Consider the following 22,160-nt stretch of genomic DNA (forward strand, 5'->3'; position numbering starts at 1 on the left):
ACAAGAAAGAAGATTCCACCTAAACATTAGGAAGAACTTCCTGACAGTAAGAGCTGTTCGACAGTGGAATTTGCTGCCAAGGAGTGTGGTGGAGTCTCCTTCTTTGGAGGTCTTTAAGCAGAGGCTTGACAGCCATCTGTCAGGAATGCTTTGATGGTGTTTCCTGCTTGGCAGGGGGTTGGACTGGATGGCCCTTGTGGTCTCTTCCAACTCTATGATTCTATGAATATAGGAATAATTACCAAGTTCTATATCCTGCATTATGCTGTTACAATCCCAGACTCAAGACATCATAATGGTCTCCTTATGGGTTTTTAATCTGAGTCTATGAATTATCTAATCCAAGCTAGCAGATGCTACTTTATGACTAAGACCTTGTTAGTGCACTGCAGTCCTACACAGGCATAGCTACTATTAGTAAATGCTAACTAATTAGACTCTTACCTCTGACTCACATCTGTAGTAGCAATTCATATCTTCTACTTTTAAGACAATAATGTGTTGTGTTGTTAGCTTCCCTGTGCTTCCTTTTGGGACAAAGGGCACAATAATAAATATTATCGCTCTATACCACATAGTGAATGAAGAGGTAATGTCATGGTTTACAATAGATGTCTGGTATACATCACTTGGAGGGACAGAAACATATTCCATCTATATCCTTCCAAATTTCCCAGTCATCACTAGAATTGTAACCTCACTGACTGACCTTGCTTCCACAAGATAACCACTTGACAAAACAAAATAAGGTAGTTCATTGGACAGGAAAATGTATTTAAGATTATTTTTATACATTATCATCATAATCTATTGTACATTATGGCCAGGCTAGAGGCCTCTTGACAAGGCAAGGATCGTCACTACCATATGCCCTGAGTTCACAAGGACCTTCTATCCCAAGTTTGAGATCTTTTAGCATGTGACTACTTTTAATCAGGGGCAATATAACCTATGGCACACATACACACTACAGTATTTGAAAACTGGAATATATGGAGACAGCTTTCTAATTCTTGATAGGTGTACTGTATTGCTCCCACTACAAATAACCTGATGCTCTGAAGTTGGTGTGTGTCATGTGGTGACTGCTTAAAACTAACAAAATAGTGAGTGACAGTCAACTAAGTTTTACCCAGAGTAGATCCATTAAGGGTAATGAAAATGACCAAGTTAGTTCCATTTGTTTCAATGGAGTTACTCTAAGTAAAACATAGTTGAATGCCACCCAATGTTTCCAGCCATCTCACCATGTTTCCCCTCCCCTTTCATGATTGGCTGTGGCAATAGTCATGCCATTATTATGACTGGAGGCTACAGGCACCCAGATTTCAGGAGAACCACCCCAAAGCAAGATTTCAGCTGGCTGCCAAGCAGCAAAAAAAAAAAACCCTGTCTTTTTTAAAACTACATTTTACTTGAAGAGGAAATTGTACTGTACAACATTTCTGATTTTTGTTTTTAGTGCAGCAGGTAATTCTGCAAAGGAAATAATAAATTATAGAAGGGAAGAAAGTACTTGTCACTCCTTCCCTTCTTCAATATCATTACCCAAAGAAAAACATTAGAGAAATGCAACCAGAGCAGCATCTTCAGGGAAGGCATATTTTAACCACACCCGTCTCAAAAACGGTATTTGAAAAGTCTACAAACATCTTTGTGGCAAGCTAAAGATAACAGCAAATGAAAAAATACTGGGGCTAATTACTGCTTATTCATCATTTTTTCAAAAGCAGCATATCCAGTTGAGGGTGCAGGAGGCAAAAACAAATTCATGGTTTCACTTTACACAGTATTTTGAAGTTTCTTCAAGTGACAAAACGATAAAAAAATACAGACAACTCTGTCATAAAATGATACTACTTCACCTAATCAAAAAGTTATCCTTTCCAAATCTTGCTCCAGCATTTCTTTGTGGTCAGAAGGTTTTGGTATCAGTATTAATATTTAAATGTCAAGTATGTGAAAACACATTTCCTGTGCTATCTAAAGTATTTGGAACAATTTTCAGTGAAGCAGTAATATTGCTCCTGACTTGCAATTTCAACAACCCTGACTGGAAAAAAGCAGCTCTTAAAACATCTGTATAAAATTTCTTTTGTGTGTGCCCTTATAATACTGTTCCTCTTTCACCTTGAAACAGTTTATTCTAACTCCCAGGTGCAAGACATATTTATTCTTTTCATAGAGTGCTAATCATACTGGGATATCAGTTGCATTTAGAGTGCTTAAGGTGATATATTTGTTTCATATTCACACTACATTTGATAGCCACTTTAACCATCAGATCCCTGTATATTTTATGGAAAAGCAGTTATTTATTGCAATTTCTTCATTATTATTATTATTTCCAAAAAAAGACCATACTCAATTTTAACATTTTACTAAGCTTTAATACACAACAGATATGGTTATCTGTGTAGTCCTTTTAAATTAAGTTCTCATGCTTAGTTAGAGCTGTTATTTTTATTACATGTGCGTGTCTTAATAGTAACATGTGCTGTGATTGTATAGCTAAGAACTTGCTTCCTCCTACAAATCTATACAAGCTTTCAATACAGTAGCATAAATGGTATGTGATGGATCAAAAATACATAAATGGACTCTCTCTGTGGCAGTGCCCTAAACGTGCAATTCCCCACCCCAACAGATTTTAGGCTCTTCTTTTCTGTGTATGTTCTGCCACCATTTTGAAGGCATTTTTAAAAAACAAACCTTTGCTTCTGCTGTTGCTTTCTTAAATTTATTGATTGGTAGATTCTGCTGTAGTCTGGTAAATGTGTTTTGATGATGGACCACATTTTTATGTTTGCTTTGTATTTTGCACCCTAGCATCACAAAATTGTACAATTGGAAGGGACCCAGAGGGTCTCTCAACTAAATCTCAACTAAAGCATCCATGACAGTTGGCCATCTAACCTCTGCTTAAAAACCTCCCAGGAAGTAGAATTCACCACCTCCCACTGTCCAACAGCTCTTACTATTAGAAAGTTCTTTCTGATGTTTAGTTGGAATCTCCTTTCTTGTAACTTGAAGCCATTGCTTCAGGTCCTACCCTCCAGAGCAGGAGAAAACAAGATCACACTATCTTCCTTTAGATATCTGAAGATGGCTATTGCATCTCCTCTCGTTCTCCTCTTCTTCAGGCTAAACATACCCAACTCCCTGGTGACCACCTACTAGAAACGCCTGACCTCTGTAACTGCCGACAAGGGTTTTGCCACCAAGTACTAAGTCATCTTTTGCAAAGGGATCAAATACTTATTTCACTCATTATAATGCACATCAATCTCTGAATTTTGTCTTCTGGGGGTTTCTGGGGGTTTTCCTGTTGTTATTCTGTCTCTCACAGCTACAATAAACCTACCATTAAAATTACGGCCTGGTCATTTCTTCGTCAGAGGGCAAACGGGCAAATTTAGCAGGGGATCAAATACTTTCCCCCCCTCACTGTATACAGACAAGTAGTCAGAAGGGAGCTTATATCTGAAACAAACAAACAAACAAAAGGAACAGAAGTGGCCCTAAAATGATATTTAGACTGGGGGGTGGGGGAGGCGGAGCAGAGAGAGAAATAAAAATAGAAATTTGATGTAAGGAATGCAACATTGCTCATGTCAGGGCTGCTGAAGGGAAACTGCTCTGATGCTGCCCCCACCCCCACATTGGGCAGATCTGAGCCCCCACTTGCCCCAACGTTGCTGCCAGCCCCACCATCGCAACCGCAGCATCGCCTGTGGCTGTGCCAACAGCACAGCAGTAGCAGTGAGGGCACAATGGCAGTGGCACAATGTTAGTGGTCAGATCTGCCACCAGAGGCAAATGGTTTCACTGTGCCTTATTGATGGGCTGCCCCGGCTCATGTTGCGGGACTTCACCGCCTTCTCTTCACCCAGTGCACCTGCAAAATCCGCTCCAAATGATCCTCCAGTGTCCTGGAGCAGACTATGAGGACCTGCAGAGGGCTGCTGGGGGGAGAACAGGTTGCCCCCGCTGCAAAAGCAGACCACCTCCTTGGACACATTGTTATTCATTTATGAGGTCTTTCTCACAAGACAGACAGGCCTATGCCAGCAGCCTAAACACCTGGAGAAATGGAAAGCATGGGTATAAGTCAGCTGCTTGCCTATTGCAAATAACCGCAGCTGTCCCTAACCAAGCTACTGAGAGTCAAACAGGAAAAAGCATTTGTGTGTTTTCAAATCCCAATGGCCAGAGGCAATTTGTAACAGATTAAAAAGGGTGGACTTTCCCCCCTCATAATGTTCTTCTAGATGATGTGTGTTTGCAAAGTAAACATGCAACTTGGACACTCTAGATGGGGAAAAGCAGTTTGGAAGACCTAAAATTGAGGAGGTTGCTGAAAGGGGAATGTTTAAGCACATCCCATACACCCCACTGTTTCCCTACGGGGTTACGCTGACCCGATGCTGCTTTGCATTAAGGAAGCACATCTGCATGCAACATAGACCATAAATAGCAAAGCCCCCTTCTATTGCTTTCTACTCCATTTTCTAGGTTGGGAAGTGTCAGGGGGACTCCCTACAGGGAGCCTCCCCCCCCCCGGTCATCCTGACCAGCACTTTGCCCAGCGATAGCACGAGCAGCGAGTCAGGAATGAGGAATGGAGCAGAATGGAGGGAGGGCTCAGTGAGGTGTCCGAACCCTGGCTACGCTATGGGGAACAGAGCGTGCAGGAGGGGCTCAGAGACGCGCCAGAGCCTTGGTCGAGGGACAGCGGATGAGGAGCTCAGCGAGCAGCCCAAGTGCTGGTCGATACACCATCATAGCAGAAGGGGAATGTCTAATGTTTAGGGTCCACTATGGCATGAACTGTTTGCGGGGGAACCCTTAGAGACATGGTAGGGGGCACTAAGCTGGCCTTCTGGTCAGAGAGCACTGTCCTCCATCTTCCGATAAAGAGAACTCCCCTTGAGATGGGGCCGGGTGTCTTTCCACTCCATCCCTTCTATGGATCCAGCCCAGGGCTACTTCTGCCCTTATAAAGCTGTGACATAGGATAACTGCATCATTACAATTTTGCTATGAGGTAGGCAAAAACAAGCAAGTCATGGACTATGGCCAATCCATCAGTTGGTTTAAAAAAAAAAATCCTGCCTGGTCCTGTGGGTGAGGGTGAGCATGTCTGGGCCCCTTAATAAACCTTGGGAGCAGACCTGAGCAGAAGTCCTCCCTCAGATCTGCTTTCCAGTCCCCACCCATGTAAGTCAGAGTGGGCGGGGTGAAGTCTGCTGTTTGTCCCCCATGCCATGTGCAGCTGCAAATTGTGGCTCTGCTTTCCTTTGGACATCACCGAAGCCGGGAAGGGGGGAGGGGTCTTGTCATCTGGGCAGACCAGGACCTCCATGCACCCTGCTGAGGCTTGCGACTCATGGAGGTCACTTTGATGCTGCCAACCCAGAGGTTTGACTTAACCCCCGGAGGTGCACTCCATGAAAGGGGGAGAGAGGGAGAGAGATGGATGGGTGCCAACAAGGATATGAACTATAGTCTTTTGACAAGGGTACAGGATTTGAGGAGTATTCTTGCTTCTGTCAGGGAATTAATGTCCCTTCCAGCTCACAATTATGTAACAAACATCTTCCAAACATTTTCATAATACCTGGGACAAAACTATTGAAAAAGACCATTTGTCAAGGAAACAGGTCACCAGAATAAAATACAAAACTGAGAAAAGGCTTGTGCTATTTAAATATCATAAACACTTTGCTAACCACTCGCAGATGGAAATACAGACGCTTTTGCCAGATGCCCATCTTCAAAAACTTTGCTCTATTTTTCATTATTTTGAAGACGCAATAAACCCTGTTTGCTGATTAAAAGGACACTGGCTTTAAGAGACACTCTAGTGATATGGTAACTGTAAGGGGGAAGGCTTATAGAGAACAGCCCCCCCCCCCTCATCAGGAGCAGCTCGTCTCAGAGCAGCCATGAGAGTGAAGGGACTGATGGGCAGAGCCAGGAAACGGAAAGGGAGTGCCAGCCCTCTAGCAACATCCAAGAGCCCTTGCTCCATAGGCAGGGAGAGAGAGAGGGAGAAAGAGGGGACAGGAGTCAGTCAATCCGCAGACCATTCCCCCCCCCCCCGACACCGGAACTGAGGAGGCGGAGAAAAGGGAAACGCTTCACAGTTCCGAGGCTTTTATGTTGGCCCAAAACGCGAAGATCGCCAGTGCAGGAATCTGAGACGGAGTGAGCAGACATGAAACAGCCAGCTCATTACACTGTAAATGTGCACTAATAAAAGCTTCTGAAAGACAAGCATGTGGAGGGTCGTTACTCAAGAGTAGCCACAACAACCCTGACAGTAACTAATAATGTTTTTAAAAAACCTTAAGTATTTTCCAGCATTACACCCATTTCCAAGGTTTTGAAAACCAAGGTCTTATTTCTTCCTCCCCAGAGAAAACGTGTAATACAGGCAATAAATGAAACCAACTACAAAATGAAGTGCTATCAAATGCAGAATGCAAACAAACTGGGAAATGATCTTTTTCTCCAGTAATTTCTATCTTGTAGTAATTGTGTGCAGTAATTGCAGCAACCAATTTTGAGAATGACTTTTTTAATGTATGAGAAATCCTTGCTATTTTGACACGAGCAATTTACAAGTGCAAAATTATTTATATCATTTCTTTCCCTTCTTACCCTCGCCATGACCCTGAGAACTAGAAAACTATTTTCCATTTTACTGAAGGGAAACCAAGGCCACACAAGAGTGACCTTACTGCAAGCTGCCAGTGGTTGAACTGAAGTTGCTCAGGTCCAGCAGAAAGACGCCAGCTTCTGCATCACGTTATCCTGGGCTTTTAAATGCAGAACTTGCAAACAAGTCTTATTGAAATCAATGAATAATTTCCCTACAAAAGCATGTTTTGTTAACTCCTCAGTTTTTGTGCATTTTGGTTTTAATGGAAAAGTGAACGCTAAACAGGCAAGAAGATGCAATCCAGCTTTGTCCTACACCATGAACCATTAGGACACTATAGAGCATTTCAGACCAGGCAAAAATTCCACCAACCAGAAAAAGCAACAAGCCAGAGTTTGGAAATCACAAGGCTGACTCTTGCTGCTTTCAGATCTTTCTGCTGTCTGCTGAGTTCCCTGAACTGTCGAGCCTCACTGTATTCTGCCATGTTCCTCCACTGTGCAACATGTGAGTTATGTGGACTCCCCCATCCCCTGCATACATTCTCTGCTTCAGTTATCTGCAGCCTACTTAGCCACTAGGATGTAATTCAGCAAGGGCTCAGGTGCTTCATGTCCTTGGTGCTAACTGTAGCCCAACTGCACATGTTAAAATAGCAACCAGTTTTTCTCTGTTTTTGATTTCGGCATTAATATTCTACTTTTCCTCCAAGAAGTTCAAAGTGATGTACATGCTTGGCTCCCCCTTTCTGATGTTAAGCCTAACAACCACCCAGCGATGTAGGTTAAGTGAAGAGGCAGTGGTTGCCCTAAGGCCTGGCAATGCCTACACTAAGTTCCAATGCCCTCCTGTTCTTGTGTTAGCAGCGATGGGGAGAACCTGTGGTCCATGGGCCTAATTATGCCCACCAGGCCATTTTGGCCAAGCCAGACTCATCTGCCCTACATCTGATGCCATAAATGATTAAAAGAAAATCCTTCCAGTAGCACCTTAGCTGTCATAAATAATAAAAAAAACACCTTAGATGCCATAAATGATGTCAGATGTGGGGCAGGGAAAAGTGGCAGCTGGGCCAAAAGAAGAGATGTCACATCAGAGAAAGCACCACTTACCACAATAACCCCTCTGAATTTGGCAGTCACATGATTCAGGAGAACCAATCCTACGCTTCTGTCTGTCACATAGCTCTAATGCCTATACACCCTCAGTCTGGAAAACATCAGAGAGAAGCAACTAGGATATCTGCAGCTGCTTCCAGATTTTTCTGCTGCCTGGTTCCACTCCTTCCCGCACAAGCAGCTGATTGTCAGGGTGTGAAGAGAGCCCAGAACAGCCAAAATACCAACAATCAGCTGGGAATGGCAACATTGGAGAGTTTTCAAGGTTCTCTAGTGCAGCCAAGGGGGCTGGAGAAAGAAGTTTGTATTCAAATGGAGGGACTACTTTAAATGCAACCTGCTTACTCTGAGAAGAAAATGCTCTGGTTTTAGGAACATTTCCCCCCCTTCAAAAGGACTAACTGTCAATCAGCTGGTCAGTGGTCCCAGGGAACCTCTTTGAAGACGCATTCCTAGAACCAATCAGATGATTGGCTCTGTGGTAACCGATCTTCAAAGGGGGCTGCTTTAAGCACTCATGAATAACTTTGCAATTTGAATAACAAGTGTGAATCATCTCATGGCAATCACCTGGCATCATAATAACAAGTCCACCTGTCAAAGGTTGGCCCATGAGGGTATGTAGGGGAGATAAGGACCTGGTCCATAGGCTGGATCCAGTTCTCCACCCCTGTTACACAGGGAGTACCACAAACTACTGCTGCCTGTGCCTCTTTCAACATCCATGCTATAGCTGTACCATTCATGGGCCATGTTTTTTCATAGGAAAGCCTATTGTTGCTGCTTCTGGAATAAGAGCCACTGCTCAGAACACTTGGCCACCATGAGTTGCTTCCCATCCACCAGCTACGTTTTAATCAATTAGGTTTCAAACTTCCAAATTGCTAGTGAACTAAACGCATGACTCGCTGATGTAGGACTGAGACAGAATGCATGTTGTTGTTGCTGTTTTTAAAAAAAACATCCATACTGTGAAAGACACGCTGTACTTAGCAGCCACGGAAGTGGAACAAAAAAGAAAAGAAAAAGACTGGAAGGATGTGCAAGATTTCAAAAATCCCAGTAAGTTTCAGAGGAATGTGTACGTGCAAATATAAAAAGCTTTTCCCATGAGTAAAGTGGGAGTGGCAAGGTTCCTGGAATGAAATGCAGACTTGGAACTCCTTTATTGCTAATAAGGAAAGCAAGCAGTTACAGTTCTGCAGAAATGCTGACAGCTTTACAAATCCTTCAGTTAACCCAGGGCCACAGACGAGGCCATGTGTCTGTGTGCGCACTTGCACCACGCCAAGAAAGTAATGACCCTGAAAAAAGCAGAATTTGTTCATCATATGTCTGTATGCAGTGTCTGTATCAGCAAGGGAAAGTAAGTTGTTAGCAATTAGATATCTAGTGTGGAAACAGGGAGGACAGGATAGTAAGATATGACCTCATGTTTCACCCAATCCCTTTTTTGAATAGTTTTGCCAAGTTAAACAGAAACATCCTCCATATTAGTGACCCAGAGAGAAGAAAAGATACTCATCATTATCAGGGAATAAATTATTTTCAAGTCACCAAGCATAACAGCGGTTAATTTGTTTTGCCTACAAACCAGCACAGCCCTGACTCCCAGCAGAGATCTTGGCTCAAGTGGAGGTTTGCCATTCCAGCAACCCCACCTCACTTTACAAGCATGCATGGTTCCTTATAACTCACCAGTGTGAACCTGCAGTAATTCATCTAGCTTCTGCATTTAACTTCTGCCTATGAGCGTTTTGTTTGTTTTTTAAGATATACAAAACACATTAAGAAAAATAAGGAGCATAAGGCTCTGGTAGGTACAACATATGCAATGCAAAACTACTTGTTAGAATACTTGTGCAAGCAAAAGCTATTTTAAAAAGCTCTAAGCACTTTCCAGTATGCCTGGCTGTTATAAATGTTGGTAAAGTGTCACTTGGTTTGCATCTCTCCCATTCCTTTTCTCCTAAATAACATTCCACACAAGTTGTACTTTTGACAAGGGGGTATATTGTCTGGCTCTGTTTAATATAAGAAAAATGTTTATTCTGTGGCTATTAAAAACATATTCGTGACTTCCACTTAATATACACAGTGCTATCTGGAGGGAAACGTAATACAAGCCATCATTTTAATTTACTTATCCTGTACTTTTCTGAAACACACCAAAGATGCACAGTATAGCTTACCCCACAAGAGAGTTGGAGACAGACAAAAGAAAGTTGCTTGCCCTGTTCTAGAAACTCCAGAGCTCTGTATGTTCGGAAAGACTAAAGGCTCACAACTTACTTTGATACTGGGGAATATTTTAGTTATCAAAAGCACAAAAATTATTGTGCACAGCCATTATGTTTCTGTAAACTACATCTGGTTAACATTCTTGCACAAGCTCTTGAATCGCAAAGGCCTCATATCCATTGCTGCCTGCCTGTGTTTCATTTTTTAACTCCTGCCAGGAGTGCATGCACAACTAAGCAGCACAGTCACAAGCTACCCATATAGCACTGGTGCCATTAAAAAAAGCCCCCACCAGAAATAATGTTTGTGTTGATCGAGTTAAAGCCCCACTTATTCATGCATACAACTAAGATAAAAGAAGATAGCAGAGGCACTTCTCCCTTACGCACCATAAATGCTTCAGTGAGCATGGTTACACCATGCATCCAGGTTGGTGCTTGCTTAAAAACAGGCCATTTATGGGGAATCTGTGTTAACTGGGTTTCAGTTGAGATCACTAAGAGGGAATGGAATTCCTAGGTTAGAGTCTTAAGAATTGAGGAAAAATATCAGTTTCCATCTGTGCTGTACACTTCTGATCTGTCAAATGATGCAATGCGGTATAAGCCAACTCACAGAATATGCTTCTGTCTGTATTGAGTAGTCAAACTGTTTCTGATCAAGAAAAATGTAAAAACCCATCTTTCTTTTTTTAGCCAATCACCACATCCGTACTTTTTTCACAGGAAAGCACTGCAAAAACATACCAGATTATTATTTTTTTAACTGTCTTGGCAAATGGTCATAAAAATGCTGAACTCATGCGCTCTCTTCGATGCTCTCTGCTCACATGCAATAAGAGACCCTGAAAACCATCATTCACTCCTCAAGCAGAAATGAATCTGACTGGCCATAACTGCCAGGAATGAGGGGAGAAATGTAATGACCGAAGGATAAAGCACTGCTGAAAACTAAAAAATGATGGAGTAAGTAATATTTTATAATGATCTAACACAAGGCAACCAAAATGTTACAAAATATTCCAGTTTACCAACTATTTGAGGGCAGAGAAACAAGAGAGGTGGGAATGTGAACACAGATGGGTGCAACGCTACAATTATTGCACCATTTTTATTTCTAAAAATGTACAAGCATTGCAACTGCTTTTAGCAGAATCAACCCTGGAGAACAATGGCGTGACAGGTGTCACATCCAGACCTCCCTCACATCCTTACATACCGTCTTTTACATGGCACCTATTTGACACACAGGCAAAACGGAAAACAAAATCCATAGTGATTTGAGAAATGGAGCACTCATTAATAGCATTATTCACTGTTATCAACTGTTTACTTGCCTTCCACCAGTTTCAGTATTCTCATGGCAAGACTAAACAGCATAAAAACACATAGCATGATATCCCCACATCCATTCAGAAGCTTCTGAAGCTCAGATTAAAGGCAGTCTGCTCAAGAATCCCGTCACTATTAAGTAACTCATCAGAAAATAAAGAGGGAATTATCAAATGGGAATTGCCAAGTAATTATTTCTCTGAAGCAAAGGACACTCCACTTCCAAGAGGAGGGGCTTCTCCTTAGCCGCATGCTTGTATGAAATAATCCAATACAGGGTGTTACCATGCAGAATTTCCCCCAGGTCCACTCTACCCAGAGCAGAAACCACTACATCTAAATTCTTAACATTTCTAGCTCTGTTTCTATCATGGATACCTTCCCAGAATTTGAAACCAGGGGGGCATTAATATGACCTCCACAGCACAGATTTATGGGCATGGCAGAAGATCATTCACATAATCAGGTCACTGGTTACAGGTAGGTAGCCGTGTTGGTCTGCCGTGGTCGAAAAAAAAAAAAATCCTTCCAGTAGCACCTTAGAGACCAACTACGTTTGTCATTGGTATGAGCTTTCGTGTGCATGCACACCTCTTCAGATACACTGACTTCAGGTCACTGGATCATTCATACGGACCTTATGAAGAATCTGAAGTTATCAAGGGCCTATCCACTTTATGAGTGGCTGATAAACTCCAGTCACTCCTGGATTAAGCATATTATCTGAAATCATTTCAAATCACAGGCCCAGGTTTGGGATAGAAACTGCCTTGGGTTGCTCAATGGGATTATCTTTGCCTTGAGAGAGAGAGAGACAGGAAAAGTGTGACTGTGTTGGTTCTTTTGGACTCAGTGGCTTTCAGTAACATCAGGGGTTGAAGGCACATTTATTATTCTTAGGATCCTTGTCTATAAAACAGAATAAAAAGTTATTTAAAAACAAAAATGAACAAACTGAGAATCAATCCAGACAAGAAAAGACTGTGGTACTGCTGATGGGTGGTTCTAAGAGAACAAAATTCAACCGGTTCCGGAAGGAGTTACACTTCTCCTAAATCAGGCATCCCCAAACTTCGGCCCTCCAGATGTTTTGGACTACAATTCCCATCATCTCTGACCACTGGTCCTGTTAGCTAGGGATCATGGGAGTTGTAGGCCAAAACATCTGGAGGGCCACAGTTTGGGGGTGCCTGTCCTAAATATTCCAGTTCACAGATTGGCAGGGGGGGAGGGCTTCTGGATCCAGCATTGTCATTAGAAACTCAACGAGGATCTGTGGCCAAAAGCACCTTTTATTAACTTCAGCTAATATGCCAGCTCCATATTTATTTACTTTTTTGCTTTCATTGTTTTTTGCTGATTTTAATTGTGATATATTATATTTTTTTAGCATTGTTTTGTTTGCCTGTAAGCTGTCTAGGTGATATTTCTTCCTGGGCAGCTATATTAATTTGCTGAAATACTAAATATAACATTTCATTACTGTAACAACAACAACAACAACAACAACAACAACAACAACAAGGGTTAGGGGTTTATATTTATGCCATAACTAAGCCTAGACCCTATAGATAAGAACCCAGATCCTGGCTACATAGCTGCCAAGTTATCCCTTTTTTTAAGGGAAATTCCCTTATGCTGAATAGGCTTCCTCGCGAGAAAAGGGAAAACTTGGCAGCTATGCCTGGCTACTAGACTTCCAGAAGTAGGTAATTGAAATATAGGGGCACAAGAAGGCGAGAGTGAAGATGTAATTAATTGCAGCCATGACTGTGATACTCAACAGAGATGTGCACATGCAAATATGTCACTGTGGTCAGCAATGCAGGAGGACAGTTTGATGGTAGTGATTAATGAGGTAAAAATATAACTTACAGTATCATAGTGCTCTTATACAAATCTTTGATGCAACCAAAACTGGAATACTGTTTGGTTCTGATCATACCATTTCATAAACTTTATTGAAGAGTTGAAAGAAGGGCAAAAAAATGGCAAGCAAAATTATTAGAGGGCTGGAATAAAGAAATGTTGTGATGTTTAGGACTTTTAGTTGAGGAAGAAGTTGAGTGCGGGCGGGAGGGGAAAGATTTGTTAAAGGTTTATAAAACTATGCAGGATGCAGGAAAAAGTGGATGGAGATAAGTTATTCTTCTAATATAATAGTAGAATTTGGTGTCATCTAATGAAACCAATTGGAAGTGGATTCAGGACAGACTAAAGAAAGTAATTCACATAACACATTACAGAATTCAGAGCCTAAATATGTGGTGATAAGGATTAGACAAATTAATGGCTACTAGGCTTTATGGAACATGCATTTTTAGGGGAAGCATGCCAGTGAAAACTAGTTGCTGGAAGGCAACAATGGTGGAGGGCTGATTCCTAGTTGTAGGCTTCCAAAAGGCATCTGGTTGGCTATGGTAGGAAACAGAAAAGTAGACCTTTTTACAGGGCCGTCTTAAGCCTATCTGGCGCCGTGGTGCAGGGATCCCTCGGGCGCCCCCCCCCTTCCCTCCCATCCGCCGCCTCGATGGAGCGCAACAGGAGGTCCCCACTGTGCTATTGACAGAGCTCCATCGGCAGAGCATGAGGCTCTTAATCTCGGGGTTGCGGGTTCGAGCCCCATGCGGAGCAAAAGATTCCTGCATTGCAGGGGGTTGGACTAGATGACCCGCTGCCGTGAGAAGGCAACTCACTCAACCTTCACTACTGCGGGGAGCTGCTGGAGCCTCTTCGTCAAGGTCCTCTCCTCTTCTTGCAGAATCAGCGAGACTCCTGCCTAGAGTGGCAGCAGGCGCCTGCTGCCACTCTAGGCAGGAGTCTCGCTGGTTCTGCAACTCGCTGCTACTGCTGTCGCTTTTGCCGCCTCGCATGGAGCTCCTGGCTGCCGCGCTCAGCCGGACACCAGCCGTTTGGTGCCCCTTCGGCACCCCTGGTGGCCAGGCGCCCTGGCGCATCGCGCCACCCAGCCCGGGCCTAGAGACGGCCCTGCCTTTTTATCTGATCTAACAAGTTTCTTCTTAGGTTCTTAAATTACAGTGCTGTAACAGATGTAAAACTAAAACAAATATTAAACAAGGACCTGGGATAAAATGGCCTTCACCTCTAAAACAAAGACTCAAAATACCCGGAGAACAGTCAGTCAATTATTTTATCTAAGTGGGTTAATTTTACTTTTCAAAATCACAAAGTGCAGGGAAATATATAAACTAAATCAAGCCTCTAAAGGATTTGAATTCATAAAATAAATATAAGGTTCTCAAATGTGTCCCAATTGTTAAACCATTCATGATCAGGAATTGAGTTCATGAAGTACCTGTACAATATTTCAACAAACAAGAGTCATCACCGTCAGTCAGTTCTTCACTCCCAACTACTACATTTATTCTTATAATTCAGCAGGAAACTCATTAAAAACACACACACCTCTAATTACTCTCTAGTCAAATTTGAATTTGATTCTTCTGATACTTTCAGTTCTTTTCTTTTTTTTAATGAAAATTGTTTCCCTCCTTCCCCCTTCAGGTTCCTATATTGTACATTCAAAGTAATAAATATTAACACAACATTGCTGCTAAGGACAACAAATGCTTCTCTCCAACAGACAGCAGGGGGCACTAATATCTTCCCCACAATTGCAAAAATAAAAATAAAAAAATCACTATTTTAAATATATATTCTCTAACTCACCATGCACACATTTAACAACTCCACAAAAACAAGCTGCACTGGTAAATATTTACAAAAAGAAAGCAATAGCTACAAAACCAAGTCAACTAAATTATACAATATAATTTGTTAGGCATCACACGTTGCTAAAATGCCCAGTATCTCACACAGAATCTTCTTTGAACAACAAGTGTGAAGCAAAGCACTAAGCCATTTGCCTAAATTATCATCATCAACTACATTCTTTCCTCCAAGCTCAAAGCATCGTCCAATATTCTTTCCTCTCATGTTTATCCTCACAGCCACCCAGTGACATAGGTTAGGATGAGAAAGTGACTAACCCGCAATCAAGTAGGGATGTGAACCTAGGTCTCCTCCCTCCTAATGACTACATTATAAAGGTAAAGGTAAAGGGACCCCTGACCATTAGGTCCAGTCGTGACCGACTCTGGGTTTGCGCACTCATCTCGCATTATTGGCTGAGGGAGCTGGCAATAGCTTCCAGGTCATGTGGCCAGCATGACAAAGCCGCTTCTGGCAAACCAGAGCAGCACATGGAAACGCCGTTTACCTTCCCGCTGTAGCAGTTCCTATTTATCTACTTGCATTTTGACGTGCTTTCAAACTGCTAGGTTGGCAGGAGCTGGGACCAAGCAACGGGAGCTCACCCCGTCACAGGGATTCGAACCGCCGACCTTCTGATCAGCAAGCCCTAGGCTCAGTGGTTTAACCACAGCGCCACCTGGGTCCCAATGACTACATTACATTATAGTGGTTCTAAATGAGAACCCATGCGTACTCTTGAAACTATAACATCGGCTGTGATTTTTCCAGTCCAGGTTTCACAAATCTTACACAACAACATTGGAAAAAGATGTACCTATACCTTTATACAGCAGCCCAGGGAGCAGGCTTATAATTGTCACTTACTGATCTACTTGACTGAAAATAAATAAAAGCACAAGTTCCTTCACTGTAGATCAAGTGTCGCCATTGTCCCATGGCCAACCCTCTGAGAGCCAGTTTGGCGAAACTGGGGGTGGCCACCCAGAATGCTACAGGACAGTACCCTGCACTCTCACAAGCTTGCACACACACAAGCAGACAGATCATGACCAGGGTGGGGGTGTTTGGCACCCCCCATCACAACATTAGGCTCCACCCTCCCTGGCACTGTCTAGATTTTTTTTTAACTGCCAGCAAATTAAAATCAGTGGGGTCATGAAGGGACCAGAAAAAGTTGCTTTAGAGGCTATGTCAATCCCTCATACTGGGAGTGAGCTGCATCTGTAGTGGAACTTGTGAACTCAGATGTTAGCTCGTAAGTATGTAAACGCACAATGGAGTAAATAATGACTACCGGTATTGAATTTGAGCTTATGAAATTCAACTCCAAAACGTACTTAATACAGTGGTACCTCGGGTTACAGACGCTTCAGGCTACAGACTCCGCTAACCCAGAAATAGTACCTTGGGTTAAGAACTTTGCTTCAGGATGAGGACAGAAATCGTGTGGTGGCGGCGCAACAGCAGAGCTAAAGTGGTACCTCGGGTTAAGAACAGTTTCAGGGTAAGAAAGGACCTCTGGAACGAATTACGTTCTTAACCAGAGGTACCACTGTATAGCCATACAGGCCCTTCATGCATGAAAAGAATTCAAGATGTTCAGTACTCACCGCACCACTCAGCTAATGAAGGGGGCAGGCAGGGGTGAGGGTGAGAGAGAAGAGGTTTCTGGATCAATTGCCCTTAAACAGGTGAGCTTCAGTGCTGAAGCTGTCAGTGCCTACTGTTTGTTCAGCATAAACATACACAGTCCCATTTCAGCAAAGTTTCCTCTCAGGGTAACTCTCCAACTACGTCCTATGCAGAGTAAACCCAATGAAATTCATATTTACATGGTTTATTTCATTGGGTCTACATTATTAATTTACATGCCTATTAATGTCAATGGATCTACCCCAAGTAGAACTAAATTGGGCAATCTTCATTATTTCATTTTAAAAAAATATTTTAATCATGCTCTGTGCACTTTTCATCTGACTAGATCAGAGCTTTGCAAATTTTTCAAGAATTATTATAGACTACCCAGAATGCTACAGGACAGAACTATATTCTTGTCAGGCTTATGTAAAAGAATTAACAAACAAACATGAATGTGCCTAGATAAGCAATTCCAAGTCCACCCACCTTCTCCTTAGAAAAGCCACCATTAAAAAGAAAAGAAAAGCCACCATTACCACTGATGGGTTTGCCCGCAATATTCAACTATCCCTGCAAAATGTTCTCTTAATGTTTACAATATTGGTTTAAGATGCAGGAAATGGAAATACTAAATGTTGTAATACATTTCAAACAATGAACTGCAGGCTTTCACAAGTCACTTAGGCTTGATTAATATTAGGAAGGGGGAAAACGTCTATTAAATATGAGGCTTTTCTACATCAGACATCATAACAAACAGAAACACTGCTATGACAATTAAACACAAGTATGTAGTGCTCCAAGCTGCAGCAAGCAGTGTAGTAGTGCAAATTGTAAAATCCCAGCTGGCACTGTCAACTGATTGGGGAGTTGGGAGGGGATGTGCGAAAATTCACAGTTTTTATGGAAGCCTATGGGAACCTGAGCAAGGGATGAGTGGCGCTGTGGCTTAAACCACAGAGTCTAGGGCTTGCCGATTGGGGTGAGCTCCCGTTGCTCGGTCCCTGCTCCTGCCCACCTAGTAGTTCGAAAGCATGTCAAAGTGCAAGTAGATAAATAGGTACCGCTCCAAGCGGGAAGGTAAACGGCGTTTCCGTGCGCTGCTCTGGTTCGCCAGAAGCGGCTTCGTCATGCTGACCACATGACCCGGAAGCTGTACGCCGGCTCCCTCGGCCAATAAAGCGAGATGAGCGCCGCAACCCCAGAGCCGTCTGTGACTAGACCTAATAGTCAGGGGTCCCTTTACCTTTATAGGAACCTGAACCAATAGTACTTCCCTCCTGTGCACACTGCTATAGGTATCCATGCAAGAGCAGCATTGCCCTACCAGTGTGCAACACAGGGGTATCCTAGTCACCCCCAGGAGCACAGCAGTGATGGCAACTGGCAAGCGCAGTTTATTTCAAAAACGCACTGCTGCTGGCTCTGAATAAACACTAACACTATTACAACACAGCTTATCCCACCTGATGATCTGTTATTCATTGTGCAATTTTGCTTCCTAAAACAACAAAGTGCATTAACGTGAAAGTATCAAAGTGTTTTGTCTGGCATTAATCATTCAGAAAGAGTAAGGCTCCTAAGTGGCATGATTTAAATACACCTCCTCCATACCAGCTACATACCGTGGACCAGAAAGTGCATGTCTTTACATGCAGCTGGTTGTTGAAATGACTCTCCTTTAAAGAGCAACACCCCAGCTCACAGCCACAATAAAATGCAAATTATGCACTGTGTGATTCAGTAAGACCTTCTGCATATTTTAAAAAGCTCTTCCAATGATAGCTTTATCAGATTTCCACAAGAAGACTACTATAGTCATGTCATTTCCTGGGTTTATACAAGTTCTTCACACTTCACCACTTTGAATTGCTTCACACCATTTTAATTTTTGTATTTTGCTTATGTTAGTTAAACCATATTAAAACAGTAATGGTTGTAGAAGAGAGGTACTTCAGTCAACAGTAACTGATATGGTGATATTATAAACCAAAAACATAAAATTAGATTCTTAAAGCAAAGTCATTAGAAGAGAAAAATTGGAAGCTGGAATCATTCTGAGGGTGTGATATTCATACAACTTAAAAGCCAGTAAAATGCAAACAAGATTTTTGTTATTTATGCTTCACCTGACACAGGTCAAATACTGCTATTTTTCCATTCATATTCAGTACTTGTGATTGATCAGGCTTCTGGTCTAATTTTAAGGTCACCACTAGTACAGAGGGTGATTTTAAACTCAACCTCCAGGAGATGAACTAACAAGCAATTTAAAACAAATTTTAAACCATTAAGTTTATACATTTTAAAAGAAATTTCCCCCCCCCACCAGAACAAATGACACTACCAGTTACAGCAGAAATCAACGGCAACAACAAAATCAGAAAGGGTGAACTTTGCTGGGAAGACTCAGAAAGTGGGAGGAAATATTAAATATTTCAGATGCTACAGTTTGTGTGCAACTCCTAGGACTGAGTAGTAAAAAATATTTTATATACAAAAATCATAGGAGGTATGTAAAAAGTTATCTAGGTCCACCTCAGTATAAGGTTATCTATAAGAGATGTGTGGCACATTAACATATGATATTTAAGATTTTTAATTCTCACCTTATTTTACATAGCACCTTTCAAAGATGAAAATATATACTGTGGTGTTGGATCTCTTATCAAGGAGGCTGAAGAAACTCAGAGCTTAGATTGTTGTTGTGGCTGTTGATCCAAAAACTGAAGAGAAGGGAGGGAAAAACAACTGTTAATTCACCCACTCATGTATAAAGTGCAAGGACACTTCTAGCAAAAATCTGAAGCCTGTTTTTGACTGTGCAGAATAACTTTTACCTGATGAAATGTGCTGCAGAAAATGTATGCCACTGTAAATATAACAGTCTTAAAGTGCCACAAGATTCTGCTATATGTGCTGGAAGAGGCTAACACTGCTACCTACCCTCTGGAAATTAAACTGGTTATTTGTTGCTTAAAAATGGGGCCTAGACGTTTGTTCAAAAAGGAATCCGAACATATTTTTGGAAAACCGGCTTTCTGTCTCTTGGAAAGGATACTAGATTCAGTAAAACTTTTCAGACACCAACCTTAGAGAGCAAATACCTAGGTTTTCTAACAAAGAGTTGCAGAAATTTGCTTGAAAGCCAGATTCCACTAAACCTTACGATTTAAGACTCCTAAAGCCAAATGAAAATAAAAATGAATCATACGCAGAACTCTAGATTCATTTTTCATTTCCTAACTTCTACATCACTCCTGTTTTTAGAAGCATTACTGGCCCTCTTTTTTGCACATTTTATTTTAGCCTGATTTTAATTACATTTTAACACAGCTCTCTCTTTCTAACTATAAAGCCCTGGTGATATGGTGGAGCACAAAACAACGAATGTCCTGCAAGTCAGAATGTAACACAGTGGGAGAGCAAATGACAGTCAGCTGCATTTCTACTAAAAGAATGCAGTAAAGTACCACAGAAGCTATATGCGAGCATTCACAAAGTTTTCACAATGTTTCATCAAATGCAGCACTGGCTACAGTACCTACTTTGGAGCAGGCTGAACTGTGGCATGTGAAAGTATAAGAACAGCCTATATTGTCAGATGCCACACAGCAAGGGCATGCAAACCGGTGGAGAGTGCAGAATTAGGAAGAGAGGGCACATCAGATACAAATGCAGGGACAATTCCCCTACAAATTCTCTTTAAGGCATTTTGGCCATCACAGAGTCTGCTGCATTGACCTATTTCTACCTGCCTAGTATTTGTTAGCATCCAGTCATGCTAGGACCTGCAGCCCAAGAGTCATAGCTGTCAACCCTCCCTTTTTTGCATTGCCAGATGCTTTGGAACTACAACTCCCATGATCCCTAGCTAACAGAGCCAGTGCTCAGGGATCGTGGGAGTTGCAGTTCCAAAATATCTGGAGGTCCAAGGTTGCCTATGCCTGCCGTAGACTGTCCCCGGGACAGGTGAGGCTGCTGATCCCTTATTTTCAAATCCGAAAGTTGACAGCTATGAAGAGGACTTGTACCAGTTGCATGACGTAGTCATAAAATAAGCCATAGCAGGATTTTTAAGCATTCAAGGAATATAAGCCATACCCTGAAAATAAGACATAGTGATAGGCATAGCAGCAATGCTGGCCACGGCAGGAGGAAAAAAAGACATCCCCTGAAAATAAGCCTTAGTGTGTGTTTTTTTGAGGAAAAATTAATATAAGACGGTGTCTTGTTTTCGGAGAAACACTGTACCTCGTGTTATAGACGCTTCAGGTTACAGACTACGCTAATCCAGAAATAGTACCTTGGGTTAAGAACTTTACTTCAGGATGAGAACAGAAATCGCGCAGTAGCAGTGTGGCAGCAGCGGGAGGTCCCATTAGCTAAAGTGGTACCTCAGGTTAAGAACAGTTTCAGACCTCCAGAACGGACCTCCAGAACGAATTAAGTTCTTAACCCAAGGTACCAGTGTACCAGCAAAAGGACTAGGATGGGGCAGTGTCTCATCTTACAAAACAAAGAATGGAGGAGCCACCCCCTTACAACAAAGAAAGTGTTATCTCTATATATTAATATTATTTTAAAATAAACCACACACCACCTTATCTCAAAATATAATTAACACACCCAATAAGAGAGCAATTATTAAGTAATAAAATATCATTGTACATTAAAAGGTTTACTTCTCTGTTGGGATGCACAAGCTTTCAGATGAAACCCCCTTAGGGAGGGTTACAAGGGATCAAATAATGCAAAACAATCCAACTACATTTTCACAACAGTACAACCTCTTATTTAAAATTAAGTATACAAGTCGTTTTGTCCATCTACATTCTAAAATATAGGCCACTGCTGTTCATCAGAGGTCTGACAAAGGAGAAAAACCTGTCAGATGGATGGGACGCCACCACCAAGAATTCCGTTGCCTACACCAAGTTCTGGACAATTGGATTTTTATTGGTGATGGCAGATGTCAACTCACAGGCAGGAGAGCATATGGCGAGTTCCTCTTTCATGCAATTATCAGAAAATTGCATGAAATAAATTATATTTCAGAAAATTATATGAAATAAATTGCATTAATTATCAGAACAGGAAACAGGTATGTTCCTTTTTCTACCACACTATTTTACAAGACACACGCCACTCCTGTTTCCCTGGACAGCAAAAGGAAGAGCTAAACTTTTTCTTATTGAAAGTGTGGGTCTATCAACCCGTACACACCTCCATATCTTACATACAAGATGGGAAGTCTGTGGCCTTTCGATTTCCATCAGCCGAAGTCAGCATGGCCAGTAGTCGGGAATGATTGGATTTATGGTTCAGTAAGTTCTGGAAAGCCACAGATTCCTCACCTCTGCCTTACACCCCTCATTTCTCTGCTGAATTTGGATGAATTTCATATGGAACCTTCTACAAAATGTTTGC

The 22,160-nt window shown here is 42.0% G+C and overlaps 1 protein-coding gene across 17 annotated transcripts in view; it reads right to left on the bottom strand.

Moving 5' to 3' along the window:
• Positions 1-22,160, bottom strand: part of ATXN1 (ataxin 1) — a 202,444-nt gene that overhangs the window by 160,668 nt on the left and 19,616 nt on the right. For 16 of the 17 annotated variants that reach the window (XM_035124742.2, XM_035124729.2, XM_060277957.1 and 13 more), the window contains one exon: positions 19,340-19,456. The gene's annotated coding sequence lies outside the window, so the exon portion shown is untranslated. Of the gene's footprint in view, positions 1-444; positions 14,096-19,339; positions 19,457-22,160 lie in introns of those variants that run through there. The other variant, XM_035124744.2, reaches the window with a different exon arrangement.

The sequence above is a fragment of the Zootoca vivipara genome, chromosome 8 (genome assembly GCF_963506605.1).
Source record: "Zootoca vivipara chromosome 8, rZooViv1.1, whole genome shotgun sequence".
NCBI classification, from domain to species: domain Eukaryota; kingdom Metazoa; phylum Chordata; class Lepidosauria; order Squamata; family Lacertidae; genus Zootoca; species Zootoca vivipara.